General features: G+C 39.8%; 1 protein-coding gene across 12 annotated transcripts in view; it reads right to left on the bottom strand.

The window, feature by feature from the left end:
* The window catches only part of TNS3 (tensin 3), a 210,936-nt gene that overhangs the window by 159,003 nt on the left and 26,999 nt on the right, over nt 1-24,934 (bottom strand). For 11 of the 12 annotated variants that reach the window (XM_059850645.1, XM_059850682.1, XM_059850654.1 and 8 more), the window contains one exon: nt 12,744-12,855. The gene's annotated coding sequence lies outside the window, so the exon portion shown is untranslated. Of the gene's footprint in view, nt 1-12,743; nt 12,856-24,934 lie in introns of those variants that run through there. The other variant, XM_059850555.1, reaches the window with a different exon arrangement.

Genomic DNA, 24,934 nt, shown 5'->3' with positions numbered 1-24,934 from the left:
ATCAGGAAAAAATAAAAATGAAAATAAAAATAAAAATGCAGTAATACAAAACAACACTAACAGAGTCAGAATATAACCTGACACCCTGACACCCTGTTGGTCAGGATGTGGGTAGCAACCTGAATAAATGGTGGCTGCAGTCCTCCTCCAGTGACAGACGTGGTTCCGTTGAAGCAGTGATACTCTTAGAAGGGTGTAGTTTTCCTCTGAAGGTCCAGTGGTGGTGTACGTAGGCTTGGTCCTCCTCTGGGAATCCAGTAGAAAAGGCTGTCTGTGGTGTTCCAAATCTCAGATCATATTCAGGCAGGAATGCCTGCCTCCTCCCCCTGGGCAGAGCATCTCACAATGGGATAATGTAATTTTATCAGTCATGCAGTGATACTCAGTGGCCCATTAACAGAAGATATTTTTTCAGAGGGAGTATTGGTTGTGGAAGAGATAAAAAACTGCCTCACCTGGTTTTAAGTGGTGGCCCAATTAGCAGAAGATAACTGCCTCACCTCTAACAGATGGCAATAGAACACACACCCCCAGCCACATCTTGCATTTCTAACCTAAGACATTATCTACTCCTTATTCTAATCCCATCTGTATCATACTCAAATCAATAAACTCTACCCAAGGAAACCTTACACACAGTTCTTACTTAGGACTAGGTTTCCCTGTGGTACACAACGGCTTTCTCCATTTTTCCGCATTATCTACCAAGTGTAGCCTAGTCTTTGAGCAAAAACAATTCCACGGATGGGCTTGCCTTTGCCTGAGGCAATCTAGTCTTTCTAATATACTTTTCATGTGTACCACAGGGACTTTATTTCTATCCACTCTGTGAAAGGGTTCAGACGCAGCAGGAGCAGCTTGATTAATGGACCCTTGGGTGTTGACCATCTAGGTGGCTTTTGCTACATTCATTTACTAATTTCTGAAGGTTCTCTCGCCAAGTGCCTTCAGGGTAGTCCTAAGCAGTTTGCTGCACCATTCAACTTTCCTGGCAGCTGGTGCCTGATAGGGGATATGATATGTCCATTCAACACCATGTTCTCTGGCCAGGTGATAAGGCCGTTCTTGAAATGGGTCCCGTTGTCCGACTCAGTTCTCTCAGGGGTTCCATGTCTCCACAGGACTTGCTTTTCCAGGCCCAAGATGGTGTACCAAGCAGTAGCATGAGGCTTGGAGTAGATCTCCAACCAGCCCGTGGTGGCTTCCACCATGATCCGCACATAGTGCTTGCTTTGGCATGTCTGGGGCAGTGTGATGTAGTCAACCTGCCAGGCCTCCTCATATTTATATTTGGACCACTGCCCACCATACCATAGGCTTCACTCACTTGGCCTGCTTTATCGCAGCACATGTCTCACAATCATGGATAACCTGTGAAATACTATCCATAGTTAAATCCATTCCTTGGTCTCGTGCCCACTTATAGGTACCATCTCTGCCCTGATGACCTGAGGCATAACAGGCCCATCAAGCTAGGAACAATTGGAACAACTCTCCCCTATGTTGCTAATCTATCTTTGACACCTCTATCTTTGCAGCTTGATCGACATGATCATTGTTTCAGTGTTCCTCAGTAGCCCGACTCTTGGGACATGGGCATTTACATGATGGACTTTCATAGGTAGCTTCATACTCCAGTGGCAATGTGTTTCCACTCATCACCAGCCCAAACTGGTTTTCCTCTACGTTGCCAGGTGGCCTTCTTCCACCTCTCCAGCCAGCCCTACAGAGCATTGGCTACAATCCACAAAGGTATAGCTTTGGCTACTTCTCTCTTTCAGCAATGTCCAGGGTCAGCTGAATGGTCTTGAGTTCAGCAAACTGACTTGATCCACCTTCTCCTTTGGTAGCTTGTGCAACCTGCCACGTGGGGCTCCATACAGCTGCTTTGCACTTCCAGTTCATCTCGACAATGCAACAGGAACTGTCAGTGGAAAGAGCGTAGAGTGTTTCTTTGCTAGTAGTTAGTTGCATGGTGGAGCTTCTTTAACTCATGTCACTTGTTCTTGCTCCTCTTAGTCAGTGAGACTAAAGTTTTTTCTTTCTGGCCAGTTTCTAATTATTTCCAAAATCTCAGGTTGATTCGGGTTTCCTATATGGACGTGCTGTGTGATGAGGGCAATCCATTTGCTTCATGTGGCATCAGTGGTGTGGTGGGTAGAGGGAACCTTTCCTTTAAACATCCAGCCCACTACCGGTAGCCAGGGTGCTAGGAGGAGTTGTGCTTTCATGCCTTTCACCTCTGAGGTGGCTTGAACTCTTTATAGGTGGCCAAGATTCCTTTTTCTGTGGGAGCGTAGTTGGCTTCGGCTCTTCGTAACTTCAGTTCCAGAATCCCAGTGGTCAACTTTGAGTCCCCTCAGGCACCTTCTGCCATAGGCTCCAGGACAAGCTATTGTTCCTGGCTGCAGAGTAAAGCACATTCAACACCTCTGGTTCCATCGTGACTGGCCTAAGCGTTCTCGCATGATCAATCTCTGGCTTAATCTGGGCTTGTTGCTATTCAGGGCCCCAGTGGAAATCATTCTTCTTGCAGGCAACCAGGTAGAGAGGGCTCACAATCTGGCTGTACTCGGGAATGTGTATTCTCCAAAAACTTATGGCGCCTAGGAAAGCTTGTGTTTCCTTCTTGCTGGTTGGTGGAGACATCATGGTGATTGCATGGATGACTTCAGCTGGAATCTGACACTGTCTTATCACTTTACTCCCAGGAATTTGATCTCTCAGGCAGGTCCTTTGACTTTGCTCTTTTTGATGGAAAAGCCAGCTTCCAGCAGAATCTGGATGATTTTCTCTCTTTTCTCAAATACTTCCATTGCCGTCTTCTCTCAAACAATGATCTAATCAATGCATTGCAGATGTTCTGGAGCTTCACCCTTTTCCAGTGCATCATGGATCAGTCCATGGCAGATGGTGGGGCTGTGTTTCTACCCCTGGAGCAGTCGGTTCCTGGCGTACTGCATGGCCCTCCAGGTGAAAGCAAACTGAGGCCTGCATTCTGCAGGCAGAGGAATGTAAAAAAAACGCGTTAGCAATGTCAATAGTGGTGTACCATTTTGCTGCCTTGGACTCCTTGGCTCGTGCTGGAGTTCCAGCATGTCTGGCACAGCAGCGCTCAGCGGTGGAGTCACTTTATTAAAGCCATGGTAGTCCACAGCAGCGCTCAGCGGTGGAGTCACTTTATTAAAGCCATGGTAGTCCACAGTCAATCTCCATTCTCTTTCAGACTTGTGCACAGGCCAAATGGGATTGTGGAAGGGTGAGTGGGCCTTACTGACCACGCCTTGGTTCTCCAGCTCACAGATCCTTTTGTGGATGGGGACCACAGCATTTCGATTTGTCCAACACTGCCAGCGGTGCACTGTTGAGGTGGCAATCGGCACTCGTGGCTCTTCTACTCTTGGGAGTCCGACTGCAGATAGGTTTTCATATAGTCTAGGCAAAGTGTTCAATTGCCTAACGTTCTCTGCGTCTACAGCAGCCATTCTAAATGCCTACCTGAGTCACTCTGGGTCTTTGTAATAGCTGTTTTGGAGGAAGCTTATGCCTGGAAAACACGGGGCTTCTGGGCCAGTCACAATAGGATGTTTTTGCCACTTTCTCAGTAAGGCTCACCTCAGCTTCCAACAGGGTCAGTTGATGTGATCTCACCGTTACCTTGGCAAAGGAAACAGGTTCTGCCCCCACATGTCCCAATGGTATTACGGCGCACTGCACACCAGTATCAATGCTTTGTATTTTTGTGGCTTTGATGTGCCAGGCCATCAGATCTACACTGCTCAAAAGACCCAAGTTTCTTGTGCCACTTCCTGGCTAGAAGCAGGGCCCCTCTAGCCCTGGTTATAATTTTCTTCCTGGGCATACATACTACAGGTTCATTCAAGGGATTCTTACAGATCATACCTAACAGCTTGGTCACAGGAGGTTGAAGCTGCCTTCACTTTAGTACAACACTTTTGGTTAGTTTCCTTCTTTGAGTTGATGCACCCGTACTGCCAGGATAGAAGTAGATTTCCCATCCCACCTTTCCATGTCTTCTCCGTGGTTGCGCAGGAAGAACTACAGGTCGGCATGTCCGGTGTACTGTCTCTCTCTAGCCCAATGTCTAGGGGAAGATGGGCTCTGATTTTGGGGCCTGTGACTCACACTGGTGCTGCACTGATCTTCCTCACCTCCTCCCTCATCTCTTCTTTAAACTCTTCTTTGAGTTCCTTAACCATGGCAGAGACATGAGCTTGCACTGGGCCACTGATCATACTATCATAATTTTTAAGCTCGTCAGCAACAGAACCCACTGCCTCTCGGTTATCGGCATTAATCTTTGCAATGAAGGTGGTGTATTGAGATGGCACTAGATTTGCCGGATTCTACAATACTTGCATGGTGCACCTGACCTTGTCAGGGTCATTATCATGCCGTCCATCTCTCCTAAAGAGTACTTCCAATACCACCATTTTTCTCAGCTCTTGGATCCCTTCCTCAAGGGTCTTCCAGAGCATTCTATAATGGTGCTCCTGTATTCTCTCTCTGTGGAAAAACCTTTCTCTTACACTCATTAAAAGCCACTCTCAGAGGGAAAGGGGTCCTGGCTCCTTTATGAATACCAGATTCATACTTGAGTCTTGGGTCAAGGGTCCTTAATTCCTCACCTCACTGCTATCCAGTTGCACATGTGTACCCCCCCTAAGGTCTCAGGCCTGAAGTAACCAGGCTGTATAAGCCTCACGTCCCTGTCATACAATGTCTTTGTCCAGATTACAGAGACTTTCATATGCCGGGGACTCAATGATGATCTCAACTGTTGGCTCCCCTGAGAGTTGTGAGAGCCCTCTTTTCTTATCCTTATCTGCGTGCTCTGATTTTATCTTATACTTTCTTGTTTTCACAGGGGTGACTGCTGCTGGCTGTGGCTGCCCTTGCAATTAAGCTGGAACCTGGACGGTTGTAACGTCTATGGGTTCTACTGCTGCTCCCTCTTTGAGGCAGGGGGAGGGTTTCTCACAAGCTGGGGAAATGTACTCTTTGAGCATCTGGCTTATCTCATGTATTTCCTTCACCAGAACCCCCACCCAGTCCGGGTGGTTCATTTCTGAGGTGGGCTGTGGGGCAGGGCCAGGTGGTGGGGCAGCATTCCTAGCTTCTGGGGCAGTGTCAGGCTCTGTGGCAGCATCCTTAGTTTCTGGAGCTGTATCACATTCTGGGGCAGCATCTCTGTTCTCTGGGGTAGGTATCAGGGTGGTTATCCAAGCCAGTCTTCCCTTATCTCTGAATGCTAAATAGAACAGGCTTAATAGGCACATCAGCAACACCAACCACTGTAAGATATCATTAACATTTAGAGAATATTTGAACCCTTCAAAAATTGGTGGGCTAGACCCAAAGAGTTGGTTGAAGGGGTGGGAGAAAATTTCCTCTGGTGTCTTTTTCTCACAGTAGGTACTATTGTTAAAATAACCCCAAAAACATGTGGATAGCTCTGAATCCATGTGTCTGCCTTCCTGAGGAAGTTAAAAAACCATTAATTCCACACCTTACTAACCTATAAAGCAAACTGAGTAATAGCCACAGTAGCCTTAGTTAAAGGATCCATGTTTAGATAAGGGCCTGTAAATAGGAGAAATATAGCCACGACTACATGCCACCGAAACCAGGGTAAGCTAGACTACATGGCGACACTTAACGAGGCTTCAATATCCAGTACACAAAAATTAGGTTACTCAAAAAGCTATACCTTTTTTCACCCTTTTTCTCTTGATGCCCTTAAGACACACATTGGGCACCAAAATCTATCTTGGTTTGAAAAGACACGTGTCCTCTAAGGAAGGCAGGAGCTTCTCTTGAAATGGAAAATGCTAACATCCTCCCTCCAAATTATTACGATTTTGAAATTAAGGGACTCTCAGGTAAAGATATGGGAGGAGGAAGAATAGTTCTTTATCAGGAAAAAATAAAAATAAAAATGCAGTAATACAAAACAACATCAAGTGTCAGAATACTGTTGGTCAGGGTATGGGTAGCAACCTGAATAAATGGTGGCTGCAGTCCTCCTCCAGTGACAGATGTGGTTCCGTTGAAGCAGTGATCCTATTAGAAGGGTGTAGTTTTCCTCTGAAGGTCCAGTGGTAGTGTACGTAGGCTTGGTCCTCCTCTAGGAATCCAGTAGAAAAGGCTGACTGTAGTGTTCCAAATCTCAGATCATATTCAGGCAGGAATGCCTGCCTCCTCCCCCTGAGCAGAGCATCTCACAATGGGATGATGTAATTTCATCAGTCATGCAGTGATACTCAGTGGCCCATTAGCAGAAGATCCTTTCTAGAGGGAGTACTGGTTGTGGAAGAGATAAAAAACTGCCTCACCTGGTTTTAAGTGGTGGCCCAATTAGCAGAAGATAACTGCCCCACCTCTAACAGATGGCAATAGAATACACACCTCTAGACATATCTTGCATTTCCAACCTAAGACATATGCTTATATAATCAATATGTCATGCTTGTAGCCTGCCTTAGGGTCTTGAAGCTCTCTTCATGTACCAAAACAAACTCTTCAGTATTAAAACAACTTTCTTCAACCCACCTTTTCTTAAAATAAATTTTATCTTCCTAAACATTATTTCTGTCTCCCACTGTAGTTGTTCCCCAGGCCCCACCCCTTGTTCTGTAGCTAATTAGAAGGGTGAAATTGTTTTTGAAATGCATAAATATTTACTTTGAGGTTCCTCTCCTCACATAGAATATGAAGTTTGTCACATTCACTCTAAAGATACTAGCATTTCATTTCAGATTTTCCCAATAGAGCAGATAATTCTAATTTCCAATTACCCCTAGGAATTTTATGTTCCCTTCAAGTGGGCTAAGCTTATAAAATAGCAGGAATATCAGATGAAATAGCCAATAGTCATTGACTTTGCTGGCAAAAAACTGTGGGGTGAGGGATCACATTTACTTTTTATTTAATTATTTAGTGGCCATAATAAAGAAAAGTTGCCGCTTTTTAGAAACCTTAGGAGCACTAAGGTTAAAAGTAAGGTTTAAATGTTAACTTTAAATTAAATAATCACAGATCAAATTCTGGTGTCATTAAGTTGCTGCTTCTGAGGTAAACAAATAGGGAACTCAGGTTCTACAGACAATTTTCTGAAACATCATGTAACAGCTGTGAACATTAAACATTCCACAGAGGTCTTTGCCTTGTGCATTTTTTATTTTTAAGTTAGTAGGAACTCACCTTAGAGATTTCTGCCAAAATTCCTCCCCTCTCTCCAAGTTCTTACTAAGGTACCAATATTTCATCAAAGGATGTCAATTTTACTGTCTCTCTCAGCTGCAGAGTGGGTGTGTTCAGACAGAATGCTTATGTACCAGTTGCGTAATGCCTGCTGATTACAGTGGCTTCTTTTGTATCTCTATATGCTCCAGTAAGTCTTTAATCATCATTCCCTTTCATGTCTGTGCTGTTGTTATGCACATAACTTCCATGGTGTGCATAGTTTCCATGTCTCACTAGCTAAGCTCTGCACTGAAATATTAATGCATATCTAGAAGAATTGTGTTAGAGTACATTTTGCTAATCCAGTGGAACTTGCTATTTACTGTGTGCACCTTTTATCTAGGGAAGAGGAGCTGACAATCCCAAGCTTCCAACGCAACAGATGGGCTGCCATCCACATTTCTTTTTTCACTCTCCTCCTTTCTAGGACAGTACACTCTGTGTCACTCATATCCAGGTCAACATCCACTCATTTCAGAGGGGTCACTAAAAAGACTTCTCTGCTTCAATTAATGCAGTCTCACTGGGACATCCTCACAAACAAGACTGACAGCCATATGAAGTTGTACAGCAAGAGCCTGGGTCCCCACCTAACTCAGCCTTGCCTGGGCAATTTGTAATCTCTCTTCCTTAGAGTTCACCAGAGTTGTAAGTTATTTATCTGCTCTAGAGACAACAACAGACCATGCCATTTGGTCCTATAAGCTGCATATCTTGCTTTAAATTTGGAGGTAATTAGCAGTTAATTACTTTGGAAAATAGTATGGTTTTCTCGTTTGTTTTCTGCTGTTTCTTGGTGAGTCTAAACCACACACACAAGAGATTCAAAGCCATCTTAAAACAGGCCCGCAGAACACAATCTGATCTGCTGGATCAGTCCTCAAGAAAACATGTAAGTGTACAAACACCACACAGAGAGCAAATAGTGATATGATAAAAATCCCCTTCAATTTGATGACAGTCTTTTCATTCTCTCAAAGACTTCCTATCTTATAACATCAACATGAGTAGATGGGTATGCCTGTTGCCATAATTAATGATCTTATGGTTAATCATAATATTTGGGTTAACCAATGCCCATTGCCATAATTAACTAGAAGGTGGTTTAGTTATGTTGAAGTTACAGTGTACACATATATATTTTATATATATATATATATATATATATATATATATATGTAAATATTAGATAGATAGCTAGACAGATAGATACATAGATACATCGCATAATAGACCCATGTAAGCACCTTGCAGGATCTTAATTCACAAGGATCACTCAATGGAAATCAGACTGACACAAATACTCATGCCTCACTGCACTCTTTCCCATTTAGAGCCAACTGTAAAGCCACTAGCCCAAGCAGGATACAAATTCTAATAATCTAGTTTGTCAATTCAAATTCAATTTCAAGATTTCTAGTTTCTCTGTCAGGACTGTAACAAGAGACATACTTTGCACATTATGAAGATGCTCATAAGTTATCACTGGTCTTACTGTTTACTGAAAAACAGAGTATATAAAACCACCTGCAACATAATAATATAAAATTAAATACACATATATTTACACACACAGTATGCCCAAACAATCTGTCATGTCCAGATGAGTCTTAATATAAAAATGTATTTTGACTTGCCCTTAATTTGACAAGCAATGAATTTGATTAGATACAGAGGGCTTTTTCAATTGAGTAACTCCAACTATCCCGAAAGCAAGATATTAAGTGGATCACTAGACAACCACAAGCGCAGTCACAAACAAGTAGGTGAATTTCAAAGAAAAATATCAAACCTCTTAAAGAAGAAAAATTGCTCCAATTGTCTCAAATCTTGATCTACGGTCTGTAAGCATGTGAAAGCACTTGATTAAACACAGATATTGCAATTTGATGAGAACCTAGTTTCTATCATTAACCTGCTCAATGAAATAGTCCAGGACTTATTTACTACAAGCCGATTAACAAATGAATGAAACACATGTTAACACAATTTACAATTTACATTTAAAGATGTATAAGATCTTACAAATAAGACAAGAAGATGAATTGTATCTTTTATTACACTCAGCTTGCACATAATATCATGGTAAGCATTTCTCTACTCACAATACTTAACAGCACATACCAATATACATGTTTTAAAGTAAGAAAGTATCAAAGGAAGAAAGCAAAACTCAAATGTAGCTAAAGCATCAAGGAAAAAGGTTTCAAGGAAAAAAAAAAAAACTAAGAGGAACTAAAATTCTACAAGAACTCCTATTTGGATCATTGCAACATATATATTTCCAAAACAAACACATTCATAGCTACATCAGATTAACAAAAAGACACTCAATTCATTCAAAAAACCACTAATTGCTTTAGGTTCAAAGTTTATGCAATGCTTTGTATTGCATGTAAAGCCTCACTAGCAGCTAGACCTAAACTAGGTAACTTAACTATCAACTGGAGATGAGAGGAATTTCATCAAAAAACATCTATACAGTGCTTCAACTTTTTGCATATATTTCACCCATCACATCAATGTTCTAAGAGCTGTGAAATTATACTTTCTTATTTCAAATTACTCAAATCTCCCAAATCTGGTCTCCAGTTTTTTTAATTGCCAGGAAGTCTAGACATTCAGGAGATTCAGAGCTCTCTGTTCTACACTAAAAATTATTCAATCACAACACAACAAAGAAAAATAATAATTTTTAAAAAGAAAGGAAAATAAATATTCAACATCTATTTTATATATATAAAATATAAAGTAAAAATAATAAAATAGAAATCCATTTGTAAAGACAGAAATTACATCCTTATGACAGCTTGTTTACTGTTGGAAGCCTGTTGCACAGGGAATATTTCTCTGCCTGTCTGGAGAATCCTGATCCTCAGAATACTGCTTTTAACCTTCATCCATGGAGAAAGCTTCCAAGACTTTGGGATTAATTGAAATCTACAAGTGTGTGAAATAGATAGTAGTATAGTTTATCACGGGGTGAAAAACTAAGAGTTTGGGGTTTTGGTATGGAGGTAGATAGAAGACAAGATGGAGGATTTTGGGCATTGTGTGATCGCCTTCTTGTTCTTCATCTGCTCCATTTTCTGCAGTGTTGGTAGAACAGAGTGATTGGTTAGAAAGAACCACAATGTGGATGTTGTGTGAACAGACAAATAATTAGTTATTGGTAGAAAGGTAGAAATAAAGTACTTTCTAAGAGTTAATTGGACAAAATAGCTTTAAAAGACCTTGAACCTGTGTGCCTTGTGACTTTTAGGGCCTTCTCTTTGTACACTAAGTCTGAGATGTAGACACTGTGCTGAACTTTTGATAAGAAAAAAATAAACAGCAACCTGAAGACCAAAAAAACCAAAAGTCCGATTCATCTGTCAATACTGGCACAGAACTTTTTAGGGGTCTCCCCACCAGGGGGATCCCTGGGGAGGTTTCTACATTTACAAATAAGGTGAAATAGTGAACATTCAACATTTAGGGTAAGCAGCTTGAAAATCAAAAGGCTCCTGTAACTCTAGTGGCCTTTTGCTAACCATGTAAATGTGCAAGATTATGTATTATTTGCTTAGACGTGAATTAAATTATACTGTACTTCAGGGAAAATCAAACCAGAACATTCAAGTTTGAGGTAGTGCTGAAGAGACACGGGGAGTTGTGCAGTCCTGAGCTTACTGCAAGATATGTCGAAATCAATCCACAGCTTTTTGTCCTTACTTCATAATGAGAATCTGTATCAAAGACAAACATGCTTACCATGCAGAAGAAGAGCCAGGAGCTTCCTCTCCTCCAACTCTCCTTTCTGCCACTACTTTTGCAAAAAAACTGTAACTGAGAATGCTTTACTGGGACAGAATGAAGTATGAAAGGATAAAAGAGGCACCTTTCATTCAAACGTTCATTGTTCACAGTAAGTTTTTACACACCACATTTACAATACAGGGCTAAAACCCACACTCCCAAAATGACTATCACATACTACTAAAAACCTACACAACACTCACAGCTGTTTTATCCAAAACTGACTTCGATATAGACATGGATGTATCATAGACATGAATGTATTTGAATGGGGAGTGTGTTGGAAGGAAGGGGCATTTAAAAGACACATCAATGTGGCCCTTTAGGACATGGTTCAGTGTTATACTTGGCCGTGATGGGTTAGCACTTGGATGCAATGATGTCAGAGGTCTTTACCAGTCTAAATAATTCTATGAATCAAAGTTCTGATTCTCTCCTGATACAGTACTTTTTACATTGAAGATGATCAAGAGGGTCTTTAGGCAGTTCCTTCACTAAACAGTTTTCCTTCCAAAAAAATTCTGCTAAATTGAAAACAGCTAAATCCTAAGAACTTTGGAATCAACCTCCATAAGGACAGACAGAAGAAATTTTTCAACAAATGAAAACATAGTTATCATTCCTATTACGATAGCTATAATGCTGGATATATAGCTGTTCTATGGTGCAGTCTGTACCATAACTCCAAAAATGGCCACATTCCTTCCACATCCTCTCACACCTCCCTCTCAAACCCTCAGAGGGATCCTAAGGTGTCTGAAGAATATGGAAGGGTGGAGATGGGAGAAGGAGACTCAACTAGAACCTGAAGTTGGTGCAAACACCTCTAAGTGAAAACAGCAACTACTTTTTAGATGAACAGACAATAACATTCTCATTCTGGGAAGTAAACCATGCATATAGCCAAGTAAAGAAACTGTCTGATTAACACAGAATAACAGGAGTCAAACATTAACCAGGCGGAACCAGGGGATCAAAAGCCCTGTCCCTGGATAACCTGCAGAAAAGACCCATTAAGCTTTCCCAATATTTAATTTTATCACAGGTGTTCCCATGGAGAAGATGAAAGGATGGGCAATTCTACACAGCAAGGGAGAAGAGTGAGGGAAAACAGCAGTAAAGTGCAGGCAGGAATGCCACAGGCAGAATATCTCTAGTCTGTGTTATCCAGGAGATCTTTATTCTTTCAGTGAGTGATTAGACTGAAGGACTAAGGATTAGACAGAGCATAATGCAAATTAAAAAAATAAAGGAAATAGACAACTGCTCCTGTGATTTTTTTTTTTTTTTGCAAACTAACACAGATAAATCCTTCATGCTTCAGAGAGCAAGGGTCACACACTTCCTCATTTGTAGACTGAATTCCAGAGCCAAGTGTCATCCACTGTGCAAATGTCACTCATATGCCCCCTCACAGATCCTCGGCAGGCACTGCTTTATTCTGCCTGAACAGCATAGTAGTAAAAGCACATGATTATACAAGTCCAATTACCTACTACAGAACCCTATTCCCTGACAGTAGCAGGAAACCTTACTGTACAAAGGAAGGAAATAAACCAAAGGTAACTTAGTCCAAGGGGAATTACCAGAAACATGTATTCCTAAAAACTTTAACATTAATATAAAACTAATTTTCTTAACAAAGCAAGAAAGTAAAAACCATATCATATATTACTCACCTCTGTGGGAAATTCCTTGGCTATCAATGACTTCTTTGAGGAATCCACAGATACTGGATTTCTTAAAAGACTTATTTTTGAAGGTATGAGACCTTGAAGCTGTTTCTTGAGGCTGGAAGCAAGGAGAATAACATCAGACCTTCACTCAGCTTTTGAGTCATAATTTTAAGGGAAATATAAATAATGTTAAAATAAAAATAACAGCGGTGTTATATATAGTGGTGTATATATGTAAAATAATTTAACAGTATACTTTTGTATATAATACAATTTAACAGTAAGTTATATTTAGCAGTATAATAGTAGTAACATGAAAGTGCTCTTGCTTGCTCTCTCATCCTTGCTCTTCCACACTCAAGTGTGGGAGACAACAGAATGTGAGGAATCTCTTCCATATCAGGACATGGCCACTGCAATTAATTTTTTATCATAATTTCACAATTCCCTCTATACCTTATCTTTTAAGTGGAAATAAAGAATAAGGTCTATGATATGACCCAACAGTCTTTTGACGTAAGGTCTTATCTACATAAAAACTAGCATTGGTTCAGTTTAACCTGATTAAAAATATCATAAGTACTGCCCTATCACAGCAGGCAATTTAACCAAAGCCTTAAAATCCCTTTGTTTCTTTCCTGCATAAGAAACATACACTAGTTTAAACTAGCATTATTTCCACAATAGCTGAAATATCATATCGTAATATAATGTGATTATTAAATTTCTAACTGGGGACAGAATTCAAAAAATCATTACCATATTTGCAACATGTATTTTATGCTTCTATAACTTAGGAAACATTTAGGTAGACAAACAGAGAAGGCTACCTAAAGCCTTTGACAGCTGTTATCTTTTCTAGAAGGCGCAGAACAACATTCATGTTCGTTGGCAGACTTTTTGGAAATATCAGTCACCTATTCAGAAATAAATATACATTTCACCAGACCATGAAAACCTCCAAGCGCCCTTCACATTTCTTCATTTTCATTTCACATTTGCACCTTTACTGTCCTTAAAATACTGCAAACAGCCTGCATTCAACACTAACACCTGCGCTGAGCTTTAGCATCTCAAGTGTCTAGAAGCAGAAAGCTGCCCCATGGCTGGACCATTGTAGCACCAGACTTCCACCCATATGTTGGTTGAGAGAGTTTCCCAGCATGGTGCAATGCCTAAGGTAACATGGTAAAGAGGTATCACGAGATTTCTTTGTGGCTTTAAGCAACTTACCATGGCTCTAGGTAAAAGGTTTATCGATTCCAAAAATAACTTAAACACAACTACATGACAGGCACAAGAACAGTAATAAAAATCAATTACACTTTTCACATACAGCCTCCACATGGGCATATCCAAAACTCCACGGAAGCCCCAAGGAGCAGAGATTGCATCAACTGACCACACTGAGCAGTGTGGGGGCTCAGAGGCTACCCCCACTGGGGGTTCACAGTCAGCTTGATCCTAAGAATAGCTTCAGGAAATATTGTTGGTCGTACTCACAGTGTAAAGCCAAGATAATTCACTTACATCCATAAAAAACAAATTAGAGACCACAAGAATAAACTTTCAGGAGAATCTTTCCCATAATAAGGTATATTAATCAGCAGAAATTAGTGAGAGAAATAATCTACTAGTCCACATCCTTGGAAGTCTAAATGAGAGGATGAAACATTTGAGAAATAAAACTGAATTTTATACAGTGCTTAATTATGGATTGGGTTTGCATGGCCAGGTTTTGCAGGCAGGGTGACTACAGCAGTGGCTTCTATGAGAAATTGATAGAAATTTCCTCCATTTCCAGCACAATCAACGCCAACCGGCTCTAAGACAGCCACTGCTGGTCAAGGCTGGGCCAATCAGAAATGGTAGTAATGCCTCTATGATAACATTTTTAAGAAGAAAAAAGTTATTGTGCAGATATAATTTTGGCCAGAGAAGAGCAGGGTGAGAATACATAAGAGGAACCACTCTACAAAAACATCAAAGTCAGTAGAGACGGAGGGGGTGGAGGTGCTCCAAGCATGGGAGCTGAGTATGGGATTCCTCTGCAGTCCATGGTAAAGACCATGGAGAAGCAGCTGTCCCTCTGCAGCCCATGGAGGATCACAGGGATGTAGAAATCCACCTGCAGCCCATGGAGGAGACCCACACTGGAGCAGGTAGATGCCTGAGAGGAGGCTGTAAACCTATGAGAGACCTGCGCTAGAACAGACTTCTGTCAGGGACCTGCAGACCCTTGCAGAGGAGGGAGCAGGTTTCCTAGTAAGACTTGTGACCCCATGGAGGACCCATACTGGGGCAGGCTGTTCTCAAAGGACCCATGGAATAGTGACCCACATTGCAGCAGTTTATGCAGAACTGCAGCCTATGGGATGGATTCACATTGGTGGAGTTTGTGGAGCATTGCCTTCCATGGGAGGGACCTCATGCTGGAGGCAGGGGAAAGACTCCTCTCCCTGAGCAGCAACAGAAATAACCTGTCATCAATTGATGTTCATCCCCATTCCCCATCTCCCTGCATCCCTGGGGGGGATGAGGTAGAGATGGAAAAAACACAGGGGTGGGGAAAGGTATTTTTAATGTCTAACTTGATTATTCATTAGCCTGCTCTCATTTTCTTAACAACAAATTCAATTAATCTCTCTAATGTGTGCCTAGTTTGCCCAAGATGGCATTTGGTGACTCACCTGGCTCTGTCCTTATCTCAACTCATGACACCTTCCCTGTCCAGTTGCAGAGAAAAGTGATAGAGAAGCTTTGGTGGGTGCCTGTCACCCAGTCAGGGTCAACCCACTATAGTCTTTTCGGTGCCAAAACACAGGAAGGGGCCTGCTGTGGTTTAAGCCCAAATGGAAATAACCAACTGCTCAGTCAGCTCCCCTCTTTCTTCCCCCTCCACCCCACATGGAATGGGGAGAATAAATCATGTGAAACTTGAATGTTGAGATAAGAACAATTTATTAATAATTATTATTGTACTGTACCTATTTTTCAATAGTAAATAATTATGATAATAAAAAGGAAATAGTAAGCAATGCACAATGCAATTGCTCACTACCCGCTGACTGATGCCAGACCACCCCTCCTGAATGCAGCCTGGCCACCCTTTCAGTAATTCATCCCAGTTTATATATAGGGCATGATGTTTTATAGTGTGGCACATCCCTTTGGTCAGTTCAGGTCACCTGTCCCATCTATACTCCCTCCCAGATTGTTTAGCTCACCTCCTCACCAGCAGAGCATCAGACAAGGGGGAGAAAAAAGTTTTGACTTAGTATAAACACAACTTGGCAAAACACAAAACATCAGTTTGTTATCAACACCATTTCATACCAAATTCAACACACAGCACTGTAACAGCTACTGAGAAGAAATTAACTCTACTCTAGCTAAAACCAGGGTAATTAGACACTTTGATCACTCCTTGTAGAAATCAAAGGCACAAATTCCTCTGTATGACATTTGCAGCGTGTTACTTCAGGTTAAATTGCATGATGTTGTCAGAAGTATGATTAATATAAAAAATAAACAATAAAGAAAAAGAATAGCTGAACTCCAGAATTACATAGGAACATAGCTGATGGCAAACAGATCAAAGTTTTTAGTTTTGAAAAATCTCTGTCCTGATTGGTTTTTTCGCCTTTGAAACTACAGGAGATGCTTTTAAGGAGACAGGGGTCTAGGAAGAAGAAAAAATGTCATTACATGCAGGTTACTTCTCTAATCCAAGACAAGGAGGTTCTGTACTGGGTTTGGGCATTGTTCCCAAAGAGCTGGGAGTCCCTCATTTCCATAGCCTCTTCTACATATATATTAAAAGAAAAAATAAAAGGAAAAAAATAAAAGCAATCTCCAGTGGTTGCTGCAGTTTCTCTTTGTAAACTTCTAAACAAAAAACCACAATTCTCATTTTGGATTTCTCCTCCCTTCTTCCCTGCAAAGTTCTTCTTTTGGGACATGGTTGTGACGCTCTCTGAAAATAAGTTTAGCAGAACTTGCACTTTTGAAGAAATTAATGGATAAACTTCACTGTAAATTTACTCTGTTGCTAGGCCTGCTTCTCCTTATTTCCTACCTAACAAACACTTCTTCGCAAACCCTGTCACCTGCACTCTTACAAAGAAAGACAATTACCATAACTCACAGTTTATATACTGAAGTTTAGCTTAAGTAGGTCTTGACATTAGTTGATCAACTAGTTGACCTGTCCATTTAATTTATAACACAAACATCAAATGCAATTTTTCTCTGTGGTATTTAGGAAATATTCTGCACTGCAGTCTTGGCATCTGTATTTAAAAATGTGCATGTTTTGTTCCCTGTTGTTCATTTTAGGCCACTGTGGGCTCTCCAAGCAATTCAGTTAAACAGTTCATTTAGGAAATTCAGTACCAACAACTTACAGTCTCTTTATACAAGAACTCAGCATAACCTACTGTGAAATCTACAGAAGCCTAGACAAAGGTTTTTTTGTTGTCAACTGGTACAGCTTTGGTGGAGAACCACAAAGAAAGACACCAAGGAAAAAGAAAGAAAAATATATAAAAAGAAGGGGGGGGGGGGTGGAAGGGGACGGGAACGGAAGGTAAGGCAAAGCAAACACACCAACAGCAAGCTATGCTAATTTTATGAGGCTCAAGATTGGAATCCAAAGTGCACATAATTGTTAGGAGCAAAAACTGGAAGAAAACAGTGCAGAACCATAGGGCTCTGGACTCAGTTTTGCTGAAAGAAAAGGCTGTAATTACATGTTGTCTCAACTGATAGCATTATAAAAATTACTCTGGAAGTATTTTGCCATGCTGTGCTCTCTTTGGCATGCAGAAATCTAATGAAGCTGGAACTCTGTCGCAGACTTATATCAACATAACTCTGCAGACTGTGTAAAAACTTACAGATGCATCAGCTGTCCTCATCAGCTGATGAATTTCAAATACTACTCATGACAGAGCATTTTCATTAGGTAGCTACAGGCTAAACATCATCAGATGCAAAATTCACAGCAACTCTGTCAAAGGCAGTTTACACAAAAAACTCTCCAGACTGAAATTAAGCCAATATAGATTAAAATAGTCAAGATCCACAACTTTGTTTTTGGCAATACCAGTACAGCAATTCCTTCTTGATAGAGACTTAGCACTGGTTCATTACACCTATGGAATAGGTATTCCTAATATTATTCCCAAATATTGTATCACAACATAACAGTTAATGTTTCAATGAATAATAGACATAAGCAACATTAGTTTATTTCAATTTCATGTTTCCAACATGCAAACTGCAACTGTAATAACAGTTCATTCTTTAAAGAGGCAGTCAGAGGGTTTAGATATTTTATTAAATAATCAAGGAAATATTATTAAACATTTTCAAATAATCTTCACAAAAACTATGTAACTATAGTTTTATTCACACACATACATGTTCCATTAAAAACAAACTAAAAAAAGGCACTTAGCTGAACAGAATTGGTTCTCTACAAAGTCATCCAGGCAGTGACTAATTTATATTTTTGAGAAAAATTTCAAAAATCTAATAAAAATTGATTAGACTTTTGAAATGAAAACATTTATTTCAGGCATTTCTCTGTGTTGATGAGATAGAGAAATAATGTGCAAACAGGTTTTGGCTATCTCCAAAACTTGTAAAAATCCATGTCACATTCCAGGTAAAAGAAAATTATAAATATACATACAAAGCCCTATTAACTTTACCTGTGGCAGACTCTAGTTCTGCTGAATTTTACATGGCCTCAGCATAACTGCAGAATCATAATAAAAAAATATATGTTTTGTTCACTTCCCACCTGTGGTCATACAAATTCCTTTTCCTTATCCTATAACTTACCAACCTATACTGCAATTTCCTAGGACTCTCCCTGTGCATTCTTCTACTCTCCAAGGTAGCTTTAAATCCACTGGATTATATAATGGTTACAACTATTATTTTAAATACCTGGAGGGAGGGGCCAGAAATGTCTTAGCAGAATAGGTATTTCACCACCTTTTATAGGCTAAAGAAATGTCCATAGATGTGTCCAAAAGAAAGGTTCAGACAGGAGATGACTGAAAGAAGTCTTCATGAAAAGTCTCAGCCCTAGTTCAAAAAAGGAAACCTTTTCAAAACTAAGCCATATAAATAAACCGTATCACTAACAAAAAAACACACACCAAAGAGAGGAATGTCATCTCTCAGCCCTTTCTGTTAAGTTTGCTCACTGTTACTTCTCCACTTCCTCTCTTCCTTCTTACTTGAAATGCACCACAGAAGTTGCATGATTTCTGCCCAGTTACTTAAAGATCCCAGGGAAAAATCCAAGAATAAAATCTCTTCAGGTTACCCACACTTTCCCATAACCAGCATTCCTCAAGCAAATACTGATGAGATAGAGCTTCCCAGAATACAACAGTTGGTATTATACTGATGAAACAAAATAGCTTTGGGTTTCTCTATTCTCCACACAGTAAAAGAGGATATTTTAACTTTCCTCCTCCTGAACCAGTATTCCATATTTGCTGCAGATTTCATTTCCAGAAAAACATTCAAGAATGCCTACTGTGCATACAGACCAAGTAATATATTGTCCATCTCCCCTCTAAACCTGGCTTTTAGAACAGGACTCACCACAACTTCTTGGTGAATAAAAAAAAAAGTGATTATGTCAAAAGTCTCATACAAGGATAATATGAATATACAATTAAGAACTTCCCAGAAATAGCAAAGAGCATAGCATATGAGATTCCCTGAAGCTCTCATATGAGAATCTCTTGGAAAACATATTATTGCTTCAAAAGTAGCACTGTATTTTAACCAAATGACATCAACTAAACCTATCATGCACATTTAAATACATCCACAAGTACTACCAGTGAATATATAAATATTGTAGAACCTATGCTACGTGACAAGAATATGGGATGGTGGTGAAAGAATGAGAACACCAAAGTATTTTTATACTGACTGAAATAAGGCATTTCTGGTTGTATATATTTGTATGTATGCATAAAAATATGGCTTTATTTTTACACACACGTCCTAAAATGTACACAAATGGCTAGTTATACTAGTAACACTATTACTAAATAACTTCAGAGGAATTTCAAAGACAACGGAGTCTTTATTATAGATACCCCATTTTCTCCTCATCCATTCAAGGTGTTTCACAGAAAGATGAAGAAGTAGACCAAGCTAAAGAAGAGAGCTATGACTTAGGATCACACAACCTGAACCAGCAATACGTCTCCAAGTGGAGTCTGCTCCTGACTTGTGATTCAAGTGGCAGCACATGGAGAAGTTAGTAAGGAAAAAAATGTTTCACCAAACCAGTTGAGTAAAGTTCATGTCAAAAAGAAAAAAATCATGCAATTTGATAGCACAAAATTGCCTTACAATACAAGCATAAGGGGCCAAAAAAGTAACATAAAATGACAGAAAGTACTATTATCCCAGCTTGCTGAAAATATTTTGTGTTACAATTTCAAGCAGCAGAGGCCTTTGTAGTTTCTCAGACTAAAGACATCCGGGTCTTCATTACTTTAATAAGAAATTCTGCCAAGTACCAGGGTTTCAAACCTATACACTTTTCAAAAAACAAACAAATAAATAAACAAACACAACCAAAAAAAGCCCCTGAAAAGCAGGGTCAAAATGACCTTACAAGTCATACAGATTTAAAGAAAGAGGTCAGAGGTGAAAAGCACCAGCATTCAATGTTTATTCAGTGTATCAACAGCCAACTGCAAAAAACATGGCTCCAAACAAACTTTGCCTTACTGAATTAGCACAACATCCACCTCCTTCACACAAGTACTTTATTGTTGTTTCAGAGAGACACTATTCAAGCAGAGCAAGCCAGCCCCCCGTCCCTTCTGTGTCCCACTCCATGCTCCTGCATGTACATGCATGCTAGAAGGTCTATCACAGACCTATCCTCCCCGTTTATGCTGATGGACATATTTCCCACTAGTTCTGTCAAATTCTTGCTTTGAACATGCTGGTACTGTCTGCCCCACAATATTCTGTAGCAGAATGCTCCAAAAAGTCATCTTTGTTTAAAGTATCTTTATTTGTTCACTTTAAAGTAAACTCCCGCTGTGTCTGACACAAGTTTCTGCATTGTGGGACAGCATAAGTTGCCCCATGTTTTTGGAAAACCAAAGTGAAGAGTCCTCATCTTTTCAGTCCCTTCCCAAAAAGCAACTGTTCCACCCCCTTGACCATTTTCATAACCCTGCCACATGCTTTTATACAGGCTGGGATCTGACACATACTTCAAAGTTTCAAGTTAACAATATAAAAGGATAAATTTGCTCCACAGTCTATTTGTACAGCCTAGTACTCTAGATCTGGATTTCCAGACACAGCTACTTCCAATTGCTGCTGTCAGAATAAAAAAACCACCTTGGCAGTTGAAAGGAAAATTGTATTGGCCGTCACACATAAAGCTTTTCACCTTAGCTCTGTCACTCACAGCTCTGAACTAACAAGTTAAAAGCCAGACAGACACAAGGCAGTGCAAGATGCAACACAGACGCAGCAGAACAAACCTAGTCTTCCACTGGGTTCTGGAACGCAGGTCCAGAGCCTTAGCTACCCTATCAAGTGACCTGTCCAGAGAGCCATGACTAAAGGTAATAGCAACTTCACTGCTCTCTAACAAGAGAGTGGATCTATGTCTCATGTACTATTCTTTCAGGCGAATTTATCCTTTGTAGACAGTTCACCTCAGAGGAGGTCCTTTATCTAGACCATCGAGGTCCTTCATCAATTGCAGGTGCTCTTCTCAAAATTGTCAGTTCTTGAGACAAAACACTATCAGCTTTCTTTGAAAAACAATTTCTACAGGATGCAAATGTAACATAAGAGAATAAAATGTTTGAAAAAGACTGGTAATTAGATACATTTCTTTTCCCTTTTTAAATTTTGAAGTTGACAACCTCCAACTTTAAACAACAAATACAAACTTCATCATGTTTGCAATTTTGCAAGAAGTTCTTCCCGTTATGATCTGGCTGAGATTTCAGCCCAGAAAATAGTATGTCCTGATCTGCACAGAAGCGGGTAACTGAAGAAAAACTGGGTATGTTGAAGAAAAACAGCACCCAGGATTGTCTGAATGCATGCCCACTAGCAGTCCAACTTCCTGCCAGGAGAACGGAGGCAGAGCAACATACCTGCTGGAGAGACACAAGCTTCTTGCCTTTCTCCAGCCAAATCCTCACTGCTCTCTTTTATCCTAATATCCCTAGGAATCAGTAACCTGTATAGAGCAGTGGTTCATCCCGACTTCTCCCAAAAGGAACAAACAGGGGAGCCTGAGGTTCACTCCTTGCATAAAATAGCAGCAGATCTCACATCTTTTCATTTTACCACTTTGCATTTTTGTTTCAACACCTCCACTTCTCCACTGCTCATGCATCTGTGTAAGCAGAATAGCAATTAGGAGACAGATGGACAGTCCATTAAGACAATCGTTACTCCAGACACTGAAAAACTTGTCTATTTTATCCCCATCTCATTGGCAAGCCAACACTGGTTCTGCATGGGAAAATACCAAAGAAAGGAAAGGTCTGAAAGCAGCAAAGGACTATCCTTCGCTTTTCATGAAATTTCAATGTTTGTCAATGGCTATTTTTCTTCTTTGTTAAATGAACTGACCTTGTCTTCTCTGAGACTATAATACTGCTTTTATTACATAATGACTGGAACTCCCACATAGTCAGAACTAGACAGCTGAAGACTAGAATTCATGTACTTAAATAACAGGGGGGAAAAGGCCATAAACATACTTGGTTTATTCTGTTCACAGACAAAAAAAGAAAAAAAAAGAAGAGCATAAGAAAACTTGCACTTCAAATACATCAGGCATCTCCCCCTCAAAATGTTGCCAGCTAACCAGGTTTTTTTAAAATCATCTTACACAAAGAATTTCCAATCAAATCTTTTCCAATACAATTAAATTATTTTTCCAATCATATCTGCGGATGAATTCTTGCAGGTACAAAAACACATTGAGTTTACATGCGTGTTTTCTCTCTCTATCTTGATAGTCCCTAATGAGACCATTTCCAGAAGGAACAAAGGACTGCAGCAATGTGCGACATAACCCTCTTGTGACAAAATACAGATACAAGGCCAAATACCAAAGAGCTACCAAGAGTTCTCTTGTAGCAATTTCTGATGTGGTAAAAACCAGATATTAAAAACAACAAAAACAAAATAATAATTTAAAACAAAAATCGCAAAAAACCCAACCAGGAAATCTCCTAAGGAAATAACTAGAACAATCTAACAAGGAATAACCAGGAAATTTATCAAGTTCTGCAGAGAAAGGAGAGAAAGCAAAAAAGAGGTCAGACCTGCACTAGAGAAAGGACAGACAGAAGGAGCTATGTGTCAGAACATTGTTCAGAAGAAAAACAGCTGAGAGGAATGAAGATGTATGTTACTAAATCAATCACTAAGAAGTAGAAGAAATATTACTGATACTGCAGTGAATATTTTTACCCATTTCATTTAGGCTCAAAGCTTGAGTTTTCTCTCCTACCCTAACAACCCTGCTTGAGGCAAGTGTGCTACACTAATACATATTCAATTTGGCACTTCAAGCAGGTAATGTGTGAAGCACAGAAGTGGTATCTTACAGATATATCTTTTTTGCCTACTGTCCTCCAGAAAAAAATCAGCATCCAGGATAGAAGTTCACAGAGGTAAGGAAGTTGACAGCTGCACACTGCATATATATGTGCATTCAGCAACTGCTGTACTAATGAAGAATTAACCCTGAAAGTGCATTTATCAGGGAGGTCATCAGTCAGCCCATTACATCTTCAAAAGCAGAAGATAACAAGCTTTCCAAGTCTGCAGGAAGATCTCATTAAAGGTATTCAGGTGAGATGAAGAAATGGCAATCTGTTCAGTTTCCTCCTCTCCCCATGCACATCCTTATGTACCAACTTCATTTTAACCCAGGCCATTAGCATGGCTCGTAAGACCTACTGACAAAGACAGTATTATTGACTGCATGAAGTCTACCTGGCTGTTATACTTTGAAAGGCTGGAGTTACTCTAAGCAAAGAACTGAATGCAGACCAGCATCTATGGCCAAAACATCTTCACTCAACGCCTTCACTCTCCACACCAAAGCAGGTACTTCAATTTATTCTTCTAGGTCAGAAGCAATGGTATTCCAAACACTCCTGTTTCAATGCGTAAGCAGCTCTAGTTAAACAAGCAATCCTATACAGATTACCATCTGCACTAATGATAGTAACTCATATTGAAAACAACACTCAATGTGTATGCCTGTAATTATGTCCTTATCTATTTCCTCTTTTTATTTTTATTTTAAGACTATTCCAAACAGTAATCTAAACCAACATATTTTATATAACAACTTAAAATAGAAACATTTTTTGCATTTCATTAAACCTGAGCACTCAACATTTTTTGCTTACAAAATTTTTTATTCAGTCATTTAAGAAGCAGGAGTGAACCTCAGGTGGAAAACTAAAATCTCCATTGTGCACTTTTGGGTAAAGCCTAATTTCTTTCGTAACATCTAGTTTCACTTTTTCCTGCTCTTTTACTGAAGCTTTGACATTGTTTTTTCCATCAAGTTATAATAAACTGTTTTCAGGAAAGAGAATCTAACTAGAATTACACAGACTTCTACAAAAAATTATATAGGATAAGTGCCACTCCAAAAATCAGAAATATTTATTCAATAGTCCAGCTCTGGGATGCAAATTCATTACTTTCGCTGGAGAGCAGACAACTTGTTGTTAGTCATTTATTTTGCATTTATCCTGGTCCTGTGTGGTCTTTAAAAACACAAGCTTGGAAAACACTGATGAAAAACACTCTGCTTGGAACTGTAGATTTTGTATACCTTCTGGGTTTTTTTTTTTTATTTTTGAGAATACAAGGTTGGTGGTACCAACCACTGAACACAAGTGTTTCTAGTTAAAGCAGTATACTGGATCAAAGCCTTGATCATATTCCCTTATTGTTACTAACCACAGATAATATACAGAATCCACACCCACCACCTAAACAAATCAGAGGAAACTTTGACATAGTGCAGGTACTAGGTAGGTTTGTATTTTTACTAAAGAACCTGAATGACACACACACACAAAAAAAAACCCCCAAACAAACAAAAACCAGCAAGCACTAGTGTCAAAACTTCC

Source organism: Haemorhous mexicanus, chromosome 1, assembly GCF_027477595.1.
Source record: "Haemorhous mexicanus isolate bHaeMex1 chromosome 1, bHaeMex1.pri, whole genome shotgun sequence".
Taxonomy (NCBI): domain Eukaryota; kingdom Metazoa; phylum Chordata; class Aves; order Passeriformes; family Fringillidae; genus Haemorhous; species Haemorhous mexicanus.
The sequence above is the reverse complement of the archived record's forward strand: the minus strand, read 5'-3'. Positions and strand labels throughout refer to the sequence as shown.